At 41.1% G+C, this 14,609-nt stretch overlaps 1 protein-coding gene across 2 annotated transcripts in view; it reads right to left on the reverse strand.

Annotated features, from left to right (window-relative positions):
- Positions 1-14,609, reverse strand: part of LOC101862112 — a 74,925-nt gene that overhangs the window by 36,784 nt on the left and 23,532 nt on the right. Inside the window, exon 1 of one of the 2 annotated variants that reach the window (XM_035969616.1) lies at positions 5,300-5,337. The exons of the other annotated variant lie outside the window; for it this stretch is intronic. The gene's annotated coding sequence lies outside the window, so the exon portion shown is untranslated. Of the gene's footprint in view, positions 1-5,299; positions 5,338-14,609 lie in introns of those variants that run through there. 2 annotated transcript variants of the gene reach the window in all.

Here is a 14,609-nt window from a genome sequence, read left to right on the forward strand (position 1 = left end):
GGGGGGATACGTTTTTTTTCGATCTTCTTGGCAGTTATGAGGCTGTTCGACGATGCTACAGAGGTTTCGAAAAATTGTAAACAGATGTGTAAACACTAAGATTTGCCGCCTCTCTTGGGAAACCCCTGCAGAGAAAGTGGTGTTCACCTACCAGAGTTTTTGGTGTAATGGATAGTTTTTTCGCCGCTGCACGCAGAAGACTTTTAATCGATGCCTGCAGGGGTAGTCAATTATTTTTATGGAGTATCTTCTTCTGTCTGCTGGCATGCTGCCCTACATTCAGTAAGTGTTGGCCCTGACAAACAAAGTAGAAGCAGCCTGCGTCCCAAAGTATCTACACGAAGTCGAACTTCTTTTTTTTAGTACAGGTGTTTTTATACTCTCTGGGCATAGTTCAGATCTGATGGGAGGTAGGCTTCTGATCCTATATAATATCAGGGCCAATCCGGACTGAGAGAGATACAACATACCAGCGGAAAGAACGAGATCCTCGTAAATAATGTACCCATTCTCGGGAATCGAACTCGGTTTGTTGCTTTCGACACCGGAGCGCCTAACCGCTACTCAACTGACGGCGAAGAGGTATAAAACTTAAAACGTTTTACAACTATTTGTAAATAAATGGAGAAATCGTATAGATTTAACTCCATTGTCAACGCTGTTTGGTTATTTAAAAGGCGGTTTAACGTCCCACTCCGAAAGGACCGGGCCAAGTGGGAAATTCGTGTGAAGTGCCTTTCCCAAGAACACAAGGTCGGACCGAGCTGATGCTCAAACCCCGGAACCCGCAAACTCACGATTACGAGTTCGGTAGCCTAACCACTAGGCTATAGACGCCACTACTATAATTTGTAGGGCAGGCCGTGTGTGTGTGGAAAGGGGGGGGGGACGTTTATAACCGGTCTATGTCTGTCCCCAAGGTTTTATGCACCCTGCATAATTTAGCAAAATTTGATCCTGTTTATTTTCCATTGTCATTCTTTGTTAAAATTAACAGAATCGCATAATTTCACATTTTTGGGCTCAGTTTGCTTAATTAATTTCAGAAATTTGGGGAGGGGGGCATAAAACCGCGGGGACAGGCCAATGCTCACAGAATCTCTTTTGTATCCATCCATCTATCTATCTATCTATCTAGCAGTTTATCTATCTGTCTGTCTATCCATCTATCTTTATATCTATCTATCTATCTATCTATCTATCTATGTATCTATCTATCTATCTCTCTCACACACACACACACACACACACACACACACACACACACACACACACACACACACACACGTTTGTTTTGTTGTTTTTGTTTTTGTTTTTGTTTTGTTTTGGGCGGGGTCAGATCAGTAGAAAAAATATGTTAGTCTTTGAATACTGATTTCGTCTGAGGAAATAAAAGCTTAAGTTTATGAAAATATTGTTTCAGTCTGTGAAAACAAGTTCATTTGAGTTTATGAAAATAGTGTTTAGCTGTGATAAAATGTTTACTTTAGTTGGTAAATATTGTGTTTTGGTTCGTGAAAATAATGCTTCACATAATGAGAAAAAAAAGCTACAACGAGGCCAAATTTTGTGATAATGAAGCTTCCAATCTATAGGTCGTCGTTAAGCCACAGTTGCCCACGGTTAGAAAAATCCTGCTCACCCAGTTCTCAATATTTTGATTTGAAATTTTGCAAAATAAAGTGAAATAACCTGGACGTTACGAAAACTATTTTTCTAAAATCGTAGTTTGTTTACCCCAAAAGATAGCTTATTTGGGCTTGGTATTTATCTCGAGCCCCAGTGGAAACAAAAAATCATGTATTTACAGCACGCTGACATGCTGGTCATTTTTTACCACTTTTTCGACACAGACAAGTCCGGTGTTATTGACGAACTGAAAACAGCTCACTCACAAATCTCTTGAAAACACACTGTCATAATAATCTAAAGGCGTGTACTCTGTTGAAACATACAAGAGGGGCCTGGGTGAGACGACATAAAAGAATGGCTTTGTACCAACAGCATTGAGTTCCAAGAGCACGCTTTAAAACCAGAACTTTTGCAAATAGCCAAAAGTCTAAATCGACCCAAGATCTATACAATTGATAAAGTCATAGCTTTTCATGGACACACGAGCCTGAGACTTCCACCGTACCATTCCCATTTAAACCCTATTGAGTTGGTTTGGCCAAGGATTAAACACGATGTCGCTGACAAAAATATGACTTTCAAAATAGCAGACATCATAAGACATTGACGACGAATGCTCTATTTGACGTAGACAGACACTACTGGAAGAAATGTATTGAACACGTCATGGCAGAAGAGAACAATTATTGGAAAACTGACGGGCATGGATTTATTCAAAAAAAGATGGTTATCAATCCCTTTGGGTCCGATTGTGAGGTCGATCAATGACTACTCTCCTTTTCAGGTGAGGTTTTATCTTTTTAAAACTTAAAAGTGTTAGCTGTCCATTGTAACCAAAATATTTTTTTATGCCCTTGGAAGGTTATTTATGTTTTGTTTGTCTCGTCAGCCTGGACTCGTTCACCTTGGTCCTGGTGACTTTCTTGCCATTCATACATTTCCTACGAGTTCTGCCCCTGCTTTGTTAAAGTTGGTGTGTTGCAACGAAAACCAGACATTTTCTCCGTGTCATCGTATGTTACTTCTATTGTAAAATTTCTATTATAAATCTGACATAGTTTCGGCGAACATCAAAGGAACCCTGTCGGAACCTAACTTGTAAAGGTTTCTCAACCACAAAATTTAGAATCTGTAACGTCCAGTAAAATCTAACATTATATGGAAAATTTCAAAGCAATCAAACAGAGGACTTCGCGCTGATTCGCTCTTAGGTGTGGGCAGCTGAGGCTGAACGACCTATAGTACACTTTCTTAACCCCGCGGGCCAGAGCGCATACCTTTACCTTTTCACTCTCTGATCACACGCTTCCGCATGAAGAGGTCTGGAAAAGTATGTTTTGTTTTTGCGGTTTTTTTATTCGAAGTATAGGCGTTTCTACGCCTCTTTCCACACAATTTTAATTATTTAGGAGGCAGGCTTCCGAAGTGGCATTTGCACAGCGCAAAGTCCCGCTCAACAGAAAGCTCTACATCCTTATTATTACCCCAGCAGACCTGATGATAGCATTCTGAAACAATCTCAGCTTCTTAGGAAGCATAATACAATGCAATAAGCCATTTTGCAGTCCCTTAACACAAATATACTGACAAGATTTTTCGCTGTCTAGTCACTGTTAGTAAAAGAAAAAAAAACAATGCCATCATTATAGCAGATATTTTACTGTCTCTGATTTGTTCTTAAAGTTTTACGCTCCCGTCGATACAGTATAAAGCATCTATGAATGGGCTGTTTCGACCTTGGCTGTCAAGGCCAACTTGGTCTGAGTGAGATACAACATCCGAGAAAACACTATGAGATCCTCGATAAAATGGACATCTCCCCACCCGGGAATCGGACGAGCGTCTTCCGTAATTTAAGCCGAAGAGCCCATCTATTGCACCACAAACGCCATTAGTTTCTATGTACATCGTAAACGACCAAGCAAGTCCAACTGGTTTACTGCAAGTGACTTATTTTGAGACACACTTGAACGTTGTATCTTTAGATCACTCGTGTGAGATCTATAAAATATAATTAAAACTCTCATTTGTTACCTGAGGAGTCGGTAACAAACGTTGTAATTGTAAACGTTCTACTTCCATATCGACACGATTTAGAACATTTATTATTTTGAAAGGCAAACTGTTTCAAACCTGCCTGTCTTGGCTAACTCATGCTCAAGGGGATATAATAACGTCACGATAGACAGACGGAGATTCTCGAAAATGAAACCTACCCTCATGCGAATCGAACTCAAACCTCAATCTTGCGACAGTTAAACGCCAAACTGCAACACCTCAGAGTCTGCTAGTTTCGGTGTAACTTATACACGGACCATACAAGCCACCGTGATTCACGGCAAGCGACTTATTATGAAATAAAACCGGACATGATATCTTTTAAAATGTGTTTTAATAGGTTTTAGTGCACTTGCAACACAATTACGTAATATAAGTGCCAACGATTAGAAGTGTTACAAAACAGTAACAAACATACAAAAGAAGGAGAGATAAGGACGATAGATGTTTGCGTTGAAAGGAAAGAAGGAACAAACCATACCAGAGCAAGCATCAACCACCTGTATAATAATTTAGATCACATGTGTCTATGTGTTCTTTTAGATCGAGTCGAAACTCAAATTTGTTACCGAAGGACTCCTGTAGCCATGTTAATAGAAAAAGAGACAAATCTGTAAGTAAGAATCACCGAGTTATCATCTCCAGTGTTCTCTGCCTTGCTGTACTGACATTTTATTTTATAGACCAAAGCATACTACGTTCCTGTGTTGCTCTGTTACTAACCAGAATTCATGATTCCTGCGTTGTTGTGTTCTTGCCGATTTCCCGTTTTCCTGTTTTTGTCCATTATGGAATAATCTCGAATTACAGCAGATAAAAGTTATGTTTTTTAAATATTTTTATTCAAATGTTTTATACCTTCGTCTAGACACTTTATATCATTTGGAGGCAGGCTACTTCGACCCCGCTTGCTAGGACCAACTCGGGCTGAGAATGATAAAAACACCCAGAAGAGACAAAATTATTGTTTAACTTAAAAAAGAATTAACTTCCCTTTTGAGAATCGAATTCACGTAACGTCGAGACATCTTAGAATTTTTTTTTTCCTTTGTGGAGTTATATTGAAACGATGGTGGCTTTTTTAAAGTTGGCAGTTGTCTAAATTCTTATCTATTTAACACTACCTTTCGTAAGTATTTTAAAGTTATTTTTGGTGCTCAATAGCAACATAAAATACGGCCCACTTTCATAGTTCTAAACAGCTCCGGCATTCAAGGTAGGTTAGGCCCATTAATTTTTAGCAAGACAGCTCAGTCTTTGGTGACTACAAACACAACATTTTCAGCGGGGACGGATGTCTGTAAGAAAAGTTTTTCTTTCGTAGATAAAACAAGTCCCGGGATCAGTTGTCTTTAATGCAATAATTAGGCACTTTACAGTTACACGAAGAAGACGGAGGCTCCGTTAGCTCAGCTTTATGCTGGTCTATGGGGTTGATGGCCCTGGTTTGAATCCCAGATTGAGCATTCCTGAACTCGGGTCGTTTTGTGGAGTTTTAAAGGCTCTCAACCCATCTGCTCGGTCCTATAGGAGATGGAGCTTAAAGGCCCCCGCCTCTTAAATAACCTAAAAGTGTTGACAAGGGCGTTAAACCCAAACACGTACTTACTTTTTACTCGGAGAAGACGTGGTGTGGCTCTCGTAGCCTAGAGGTTAAAGAGTTCACCTCTCATTCCATAGGTCCCGGGTTCGAATCCTGATGGCGAAGGAAAATGTTCATCTTTACAATTTTCTTCTTTCACATCCCTTACTGCTTTCTAACAATGTTCTGTCGTCTGCTTTCGAATCCACTTTCTGCCCCCACCCCCTCACCTCCTTTGTCCCCTCCTCTAGGCTCCTGACTCTTTTTGCAGCCTATCTACTTGTACTCCTTGGCTTCTTCTTACTGCTGTCTTTCAACTGCACCCCTGATCTTATGGTAGGTAAGATCTACACTTAGCCTCCTCGGACAAGGGTGAAAAATCTCGGAGTCCCCGGGTGCAAGTTGCGCACATTAAAGATCCCTTGGTGGTCTAAAATCGATAAGACCGCCTCCCAGGCAAAATCCAAAATGTCTTACCAACTGAAAATGTTTGGTGCGTCCCGCGCGCTAATATATGACCCTATGCAATTGTGAACGCCGTAAAACACTTACCAATAAAAAAGGAGAAGACGTAAGGTCAATTCCCGATAAGGATGTTCTTTATCAAGTATATCTGTATACCCGCTCATATAATATTGTATCGACCAGAGTCTGTGGTGTAGCAGTTAGGCGTTTCGTTGCCGCACGCAGGAAACCCAGGTTTGATTCAAATGTGGGAAGACATTTTTATAAAGGGATGTAGTATCCCTTTCAGCTGGGTTGGCCCTAACAGGTAGGATAGGAATCCCGCCTCTGAAAAAATCTAAATGGTGTCGAATTGGGGGAGGGGGGGAGGGGAGAGACACCTACGTTACATATTGTATTCAGCTCTACCCGGATTGGCTCTGACAGTAAGAGTCAAATTAGCCCATCTCCTAAAGGATCTAAATCACATAGATAAGGACATAAAGCATTTACAAGTACAATATGTTATGAGGTTGTCCATGGTAATTGCCAGCGAAGGAAACTTGGCAATTGAACCGGAAACGGTTATGGTGGGCGTCTGCCGAGGAGCAAGGGGGACCCCTGGTGGCGTGGTTCTGCATACAACAATAAGTCTAGCCACATAACATAAATAAATCAGACAGAGCGTGGGACGCCATTGTTTGCTCTCCGCGGGTCACATGCAAATAGGCACAAAGTCGGGCACAGATAGAGTGAAATGGGGCGTTTGTAGGTTGCCTGCAAGTCAGAATACAAGTGAGCGAAATAATTCAGGCACAATGTTGTCCATCATTGTGTTCCGTATTGAAGTATTATCTATCTCTCTATCTATCTCTCTATCTCTCTATCTATCTATCTATCTATCTATCTATCTATCTATCTATCTATCTATCTATCTTTCCATCTATCTATCTATCGTCTATTTATCTTACTATCTATCTATCATGTAAGACTCTTTACTGAGAAGACGTGAGTTTAATTCCCGAATGGAGCAGCCTTTTATTTTACTCTGACTGGCAGGGTCGACGTAAAAATGTAAAGAAATCCAAAGCGACGTAAAATCACGTGCAATTAATAGAAACAACCAGTGGTCTACAAACAGGCTTGAGATGATATAGTACTTATTGTATGTTAGTTCTTCCTCTTCTTCTTCTTGCTCTTTTTTTTTCTTTTTCTCCTTTTTGTTTTTGTTGTTGTTGTTGTTGTTGTTGTTGTTGTTGTTCTTGTTGCTGTTGTTGTTGTTGTTGTTCTTCTTCTTCTCCTTCTCCTTCTTCTTCTTCTTCTTCTTCTTCTTCTTCTTCTTCTTCTTCTTCTTCTTCTTTTTCTTCTTCTTCTTCTTCTTCTTGACTTTTACCTCAATCTGAAGTTTGCTTGCTTTTACTAATTGTTCATGGCAATGACCGTAGAAATTATAAAAAAATTTAAGGATCAGTTATATGGCTTATACCCCGCTCAGCAATAGCTTCTATGCGCTTTGCAATCTGTAATATTGCCCTAGCGGACTCTAGAACACTCAGGAACATTTTTGGCTTCCCGGGAAGCATAAAGTGCAAGCAGTCTCCTAAGTGCTCAATAATTTGTTAATGAATTAAGACCAAAGCAACCTAATTCAAGTTATCTTTTTTAGGACTTTTCGACTCTTCCAAGCTAGGACAACCCAGACGGTGTGAAATATCATTCCAGAAGAAAGATGGGGAGAACAATATTCAATGAAATATGTTCCCAAAACAGAAATGGAACTCGTATCCTTTGCGTGCAGGGCGCTCAGAAGCCTGATCGTTAAACCACAGACAGGCAAATCCGTTTGGGAAAGTTCCACTTTGTTGGTTCTGGGAAGTGACGGGCAGTCCTGTTATATAAGCAAACCTCCCTTTAACCCCCCCCCCCCCCCCCCATCCCTCCCTTTTTTAGGTAGGTGTTTTTACGTTCTCATAGACACAATTTAGATTATTTAAACGGCGAGCTTTCGATCTTGCGAGCCTTTCAGGGCCAACCAAGGCCGAGAACAATACAGCATCCCTGCAGAACGACCGATATAGACGATAAAAACTTCTCCCCACTCAGGAATCGGAGAAATCAAATTTTAGGTTTCTTATGTGTGACGGCGAGAACCTAACCGCTAGACAACTGACGCCGGTAGCACCTACCCCCCCCCCCCACCTCCCTCTTTCAGATAAAATTGAACAAACAAACAAACAAACAACCACAAAGTTGTGTTGCTACCGGCATCTGACAACCACAAAGTTGTGTTGCTAACCCGTCTGCGTGTTTTTTGTTTCAGTTTATTTGCCCGCGTGTTTTTGTTCAGTTTATTTGCACCGAAAACAATGAGAAAAAAACTACTCATACTCCCTCTCTCTCTCTCTCTCTCTCTCTCTCTCTCTCTCTCTCTCTCTCTCTCTCTCTCTCTCTCTCTCTCTCTCTCTCTCTCTCTCTCTCTCTCTCTCTCTCTCTCTCTCTCTCTCGCTCTCTCTCTCTCTCTCTCTCTCTCTCTCTCTCTCTCTCACTCACTCACACTCATTGATATCACATCTTTGTAACATTTTGGCAAGAGTCCCAATTCTGTCCGCTTGCACGACTCCTGGGCAATGCTTGGCGACCTTGGCATGGGTTCCTGTATTGTGTAACCTATTTATCTGCTGTTTCCATATTCCTGTTTATAAAGAGAGCGTACACTTTTTCAAACAATTCGGACTACGGGACTTTTTCTTTTCTTTATGAAAGTGTTTTTATGCCTTCATCAACATAATTTAGATCCTTTGGATGCAGGCGTTTGACCTTACCTGGTCCTATCAAGGCCAACCTAGATACAACTTCCCAACAGAAAGAACAAGATACTCGATAAATATTTCTTCCCACTCGGGATTTGAGCTTGGGTTTCCTGTGTGAGACAACGAGGCGCTTAACCCACAACACTCCAGATGCCGGTTATTCAGAGTTTGATCCCATAAGGCAATAAACAATAAAGAACACACTGGCGTTTCACCTATGCTTCAACGTCGCGTGCCATAGATCTAAGGAGGATTTATTTCGAGTATCTCAGCCTGTATTGGCCCTGACAGGCAGGTTCAAATCCCGCCCCCTATGTCCTGATCTTAATTGTGTTGATGGGGGGCGTAAAGGCATCTGCATTTAGAATTAATTTTTAAGGCATAAAATAAGGTAATACTACGTCATTGTCCCTGTCGGACATTTTTCTGTGCTGTACAGGAATTGTAAAAACAATTATTGATAGGTATTATACATAAAAAGCACATACATGGTAACAATAGTAAATTTTAATGTTTCATGCCTGTGTCAACACAATTTAGGTAATTTTAGAGAAAGGCTATTTGAACCCAGCCTGTCTGTTAGGACCAAGTTGACCTTGTGCGGGATACAACATCCAAGCAAACAGACTGAGGGGGCTCTCGTGGCCTCGAGGTTAAGGTGTTGGCCTTTCATTCAAAGGTCCCGGGTTCGAATCTGGGTAGCGACTGAAAATATTTTGGTCTCTAAAATTGCCTCCTTTCACCTCTTTTCCTGCTCTCTAGCAATGTTCTGTCGTCTGCTTTCGTCTCCTCTTTCTGCCCCCACCCCCATCACCTACTTTGCCCCCTCCTCTGGACCCTTTGACTCTTTCTGCAGCCTTTGTACTGCTACTCCTTGGCTCCTTCTTACTGCTGTCTTTCAGCCACACCCCTGATCTTCTGGTAGGAACGATCTACACCTAGCCTTCTAGGACAAGGGTGAAAAATCTCGGAGGCCCCGTGTGCAAATTGCGCACATTTAAAGATCCCTTGGTGGTTTAAAATCGATAAGGGTAGGCTTCGGCTGCCCCCCGGACAAAATTCAAAATATCCAACCAACTTAAAAAGTTTAATGTGTCCCGCGCGCTCATATGACCTTATGCAGCTATGAGAGCTGTAAAACACTTATCTAGAAAAATAAAAACAGACGGAGATACTAAAAATGCAGGGTGATCCCAAAAATCTGTACAGCTTTTTTTTCTAAATATCTCGAACAAAATTTGTACTAGAAGGTTGTAATTTGGAAGAGATATAATTCATTCAAAAGGAATTTGTTAGACAACAGTTTCACAAAGAAGAAACATATTTTCTAAAACGAAAACGGCTTTTATATAAGAAAAAACACCCATAAATGCAAAATGCACCAATTAAAAAGATCTTGAAAGGAATGTCATGTTTGTTTTTTTCCTTTCCTTTCATTTTTAAAAACTAATCTTTCCTTCCCTGTAACCTTTAAACAATATTATTTTTCTCCTACAAAGTAAGAATTTTTTTTTTATAAATTCTGGAATTCCGAGAACCAATGGTCTATAATTATGTCCTCCTTTGGACTCGACGATTAATCGTTCGTAATGTTCAGTGGTGGCCAAACACAAGGATCTACTCAACCATGAGCACTCAAAGCCACACACAAAGTACACCTTACAGTATGGAGTTGTTTCTAGAGACAATAAGAGGGGGGGGGGGGGCGGGGAGCGGGGTGAGGTTGCCAAAATATACTGCATTTGTGGAGTTGATATAACCTGAAAGGTGAATTTTGGGCTTTTCCAAGGAACCAAACGTCATGGAGGAAATGTTCACGCTTTTCAAGACGATCGAGGAATCATGAACGCCGTTGTTATCCTCTGATAGCTTCGTGAAAAAGAAAATGGTACAGTAGTAGATGAAGAGTTGCCCTGAGAATGCGGACCGTTGAGAATTAGGAAAGGCATTGCTGCAGACATCATCTACGGACAGACGTCTCACGGGGCTCATCTACTGAATTCTGCATCCATGTGGCGTTTAAAGGGGTGCGACCGTTGTGTGTTTGACCTGAAGTGGTCGTTTTGTCTGGGAATTTTTTGTTCTTATTCTCTACAGTCTTAGCTGATGGACCATTTCCACCTTTGACATAAAAAAGATCTTAAGGGCATTTTAATGTCATTTCCGTACCTTGTGTGAAACTTACGAAATGGGTTTGTGTGAGGAAATATTCAATACAAAAAAACCTCTCTTCTCTTTATTAATCTTAACCATGATCTCAGCAGGCAAACGAAACTTGAGAAAAACTATCTGCAAACTTCTGCTGGCCTATTAGACTACTGTAGTTTTGCAATATGGCGCAATCGTTGGGTTTTTAGTGGTAGGCCTAATGCTACAAAAATTGAGACATATGAATATCAGACAAATTCCTTTTGTTTTCCAAATGTTGCGTACAAATTCGAAACGCAAAACGTCAGTGGGGAGGAAAATATTAACAAAAACAGTTGTACATTTTTTATCACCCTCTAGAAAAAAACGTGTTTGGTCGAGAACCAAACTAATGTTTTCTGCTTGCAACGAAGCAGAGCCTAACCATTACTTCACAGGAGGACAAGACAGGAATGCACGGCGTTTGTTTGTTTGTTTGTTTGTTTGTTTGTTTTTTGGTGTTTGCGAGGATAAAAGGGAGGGGGTGATTTGGAAGGAGTGGGGGAGGGGGGTGGACTTGTCGTCAAGTTCAAGAGCTCACGTGGGGAACGGTCATGAATTTTGAAAGGGCAAAACGTTCCGACACAGAGATCAAAGTGTCAAACAAGGGGCAACAACTCGGGCTGGACATTCCCTGAGGGAGGCGAGAGCCAGGGCGAGACCCGTTGGAGCAATGAGGTCACCAGGCACGACCTTTTCAGTCTACTCTTTCTATACCGCATTTGTTTTACATGTTTTACATCTCTATTAGCACAAATTAGATCGCTTGATCCTGCCTGTCGAGGCCAGGCCAGCTTATGTTGGATATTTCATAGCTAAACAGAAAGAGTACGTCGTTGAGGGGAGGGGAGGGGGGAGGTGTGCGGTTCTTTTCCACAATAGCTACCTGAGAATTCAAGGATACAAAACGGGAATATCTATTGGGAATAACGTTTATTATTCTAATCAGTTCTGCTATTCCGTTGTGTTATCGTTGCTATCTTCACTCTAGGTTAGATTCGTGGTGGTAATTGCTTTATGTTCTACGTTCCCATCCATACAATTTAGATAATCTAGGAAGAGGGCTCCTTAGACCCTGCTTGCCGAGGCCAATCCGGACTGAGAAGAAAGCAACACCTCAGTAGACGACGACGAAGATGTTCGATTTATTATTTTTTTAAACAAGCATCCCTTTTCGCAGGAATTAAAGCGTATTTTGCTTGCGACGGTGAAGCGCTAACCGCTACACCACAGACGCCGGTCTGTTTACTTCTGCCTACAGAGCTGCAAATATACAGTTAGTAATTAAATACAACCAAATGACATCTTATTCAAAATTCTAAATTTTGTCTCATTTTGAAAGCGTCAGAGAGCTGCAACATCGCTAAGGATGGCAAAATATAGGACTTAGTGGAGAGTCCTGATCTCCTGTGACTGTTCTAAATTGTTCGTTTCGTTAAAATCCAGTTTCGTTTGTGCCAAGTTTTGTGTGAGAGAAATTCAGTGCTCTCAAAGTGATTCACATGTACACCAAAACCTAGAAAAAAATTGAATAAATGCAAGATAGATCTAGCACTGCGCTAGTGGATTTTTTAGACAGATTATGTCAACTTTGCATAAAAAGAGATGGAGTAGGTTAGAAAAAAAAGGAAAAATGGAAAGAGTTCGTACGGTGACTCTTATATCGATGATATGTATTATTTAATTTTCCTCCGTTTACGTTTGTAAAACAAAATTCAACAGTTCGTGAGACGGTTTGGCGCTTCGCCATTGCACGCGGCAAACGAAGTTCGGTTCACGTGTGCTTAGGTGGTTTTTGTTGTTGCTGTTGTTGTTGTTGTTGTTGTTGTTGTTGTTGATGTTGCTGTTGTTGTTTTTTTAATAGAATACCTCTTTCTGTCTGCTGGGACGTTGTATCCCTGTGAGCCAGCGTTGGAAGCAGCTCACCTTGCTAATGTATCTAATATATATCAAAAGGGTTTGTAAAACATAAAAAATCGGAAATATATATTATAGTATATAAACTATCAGCCCTGATGTCTGTGGTGTTCCGGTTAAGAGCTTCACTGTCGCACGCAGGAGTCATGAGTACCTTTCCCGAATGGGGAGAAACTTTTACAGAGTTTCTCGGTCTTTCTGTTGGGATGTCATATCCCTCTCAGCCCAGGTTGGCTCTCACAGGCAGGGTCGAAGCCCTCTTCCTAAACGAGGTAAATTGAGTTGACGCATTGATTTTTTAAAACTGTCAGTTACAGCCCCTGCAAGTGTGGCATCTGTGTCATGGACTGTAGATCCCGGTTTGGCTTGTACTAGACACATGTATCTATACATATTATATTTGTGAAAGTCGTCACTTTGGCCGCCTAAAGCCACTGAACTTTCGAATTTGAATAATAATAACGGTGGTTCAGAATCATTTAAAGGGTGCACAGTTATATTAAGGAGTCTGAGGTCACTGTAGTTGAATTTTCAGTTTTTCATTAGTTTCGTTTAGATCTAATCTTGGGAAAGTCCTTCTAAGACGCCATTATAAACAAGTGAGGTTTCCGTTCACTAGCCGTGCGCACTACTGATTCCATACCTTTGAAATTCTGGAGTGTACAACCACGAAAGCAGAATAGAGAACCAATCTATACATCTCTAGAATATCTATATCTAGACCTTCTAATTTTTTACATATTTCAAGATTCGTGGCTCCATTCCAGTAGAGTGTAAATATAGTAGGCCAATGACTTTCAGTTGATGTTAATGCACCGATCATTCCTTTCATCGATAGGGGGTCCAGCTAGTTATAATATTTATATCCGGCCTTTCACTCTTGCATAACTCCAGTTCAGTGTGCAACCCTCCGATTGACACAGTTTGGCGCCACGCAGAAGGCAAGAGAAAAAGGTACGGCTCGCACTTAAATATTATACCGAGATTGATGTTTTAAACCTTCGTATCGGCACACGTGGAACGCACAGTTCGCAGTGAAATGATTACAGAGCGCAAAGAGCGGCAACCATGACAGTGTTTAGTCTAGGTTGTTATGTTCAAGTATATGGGTTATAGTCTAGGATATTATTATGATTTAAGTCTATGGGCTTTGCGGATACAGCACTGAGTGCACCTCCACACCACCGTCCTAGACGTTTTTGTTTGGATGTAAATCCTTGGTCTCTGGAGACCAAACGAAACAAATCGAAAACTGTAATAAACTTGCACAAATATGGGCTATCTATTCACAGATCCAGGCTCGGTGTTTGCTATGTGTAACATACACCCAGGATATGGCTGTTTGCACTAAATGACGTCCAATAGACACACAGCCACCAAACCACATGGATGTCAGTCGGTGACGATCTCTGGCGCACAATAGTTAATTGTGACGTCATCACTCAAATGACGTGCCTGCTTATCAGAGATAAAAAAGGAGCCACACAATGGACAAAATTATAGCTCTTTTACTCAGCAATTCAAAGTCCATCACTACATTTTTTTGTGTTATGATGTGGGTTTCACGTAAAGGTGAAACTCTGAATCTCGCAATCATTGATACAAAAGAGCTATAATATAGGTTTAGGAGCACCTCGAGACTCGACTTAGGGTTATCCGCAACGTACTCCAGACTAGTACTCGTATTCCATTTATCAGTATTACATGTATAACTTTGAACCAAAATAGCATCCACGGTGCAACGGTTAGGCGCTTCACCATCGCACGCAAAAGACCCGCGTTCAATTCCCGAATGTGGAGAAATTTTATCGAGTACCCCGATCTTTCAGCTGGGACGTTGTATCCCTCTCCACCTGGGTTGGCCCTGATCTAAACAGTGTGGATGGAGGCGTTTAAAAATCAGCATTCAAACAAAAGATAGTTTACTTCTGACCCCAGCATAATGTATTAGGTTTGGAATATCAGTTTCAGAGGGGGGG

This window comes from Aplysia californica, unplaced genomic scaffold (assembly GCF_000002075.1).
Source record: "Aplysia californica isolate F4 #8 unplaced genomic scaffold, AplCal3.0 scaffold00163, whole genome shotgun sequence".
Classification (NCBI taxonomy): Eukaryota; Metazoa; Mollusca; class Gastropoda; order Aplysiida; family Aplysiidae; genus Aplysia; species Aplysia californica.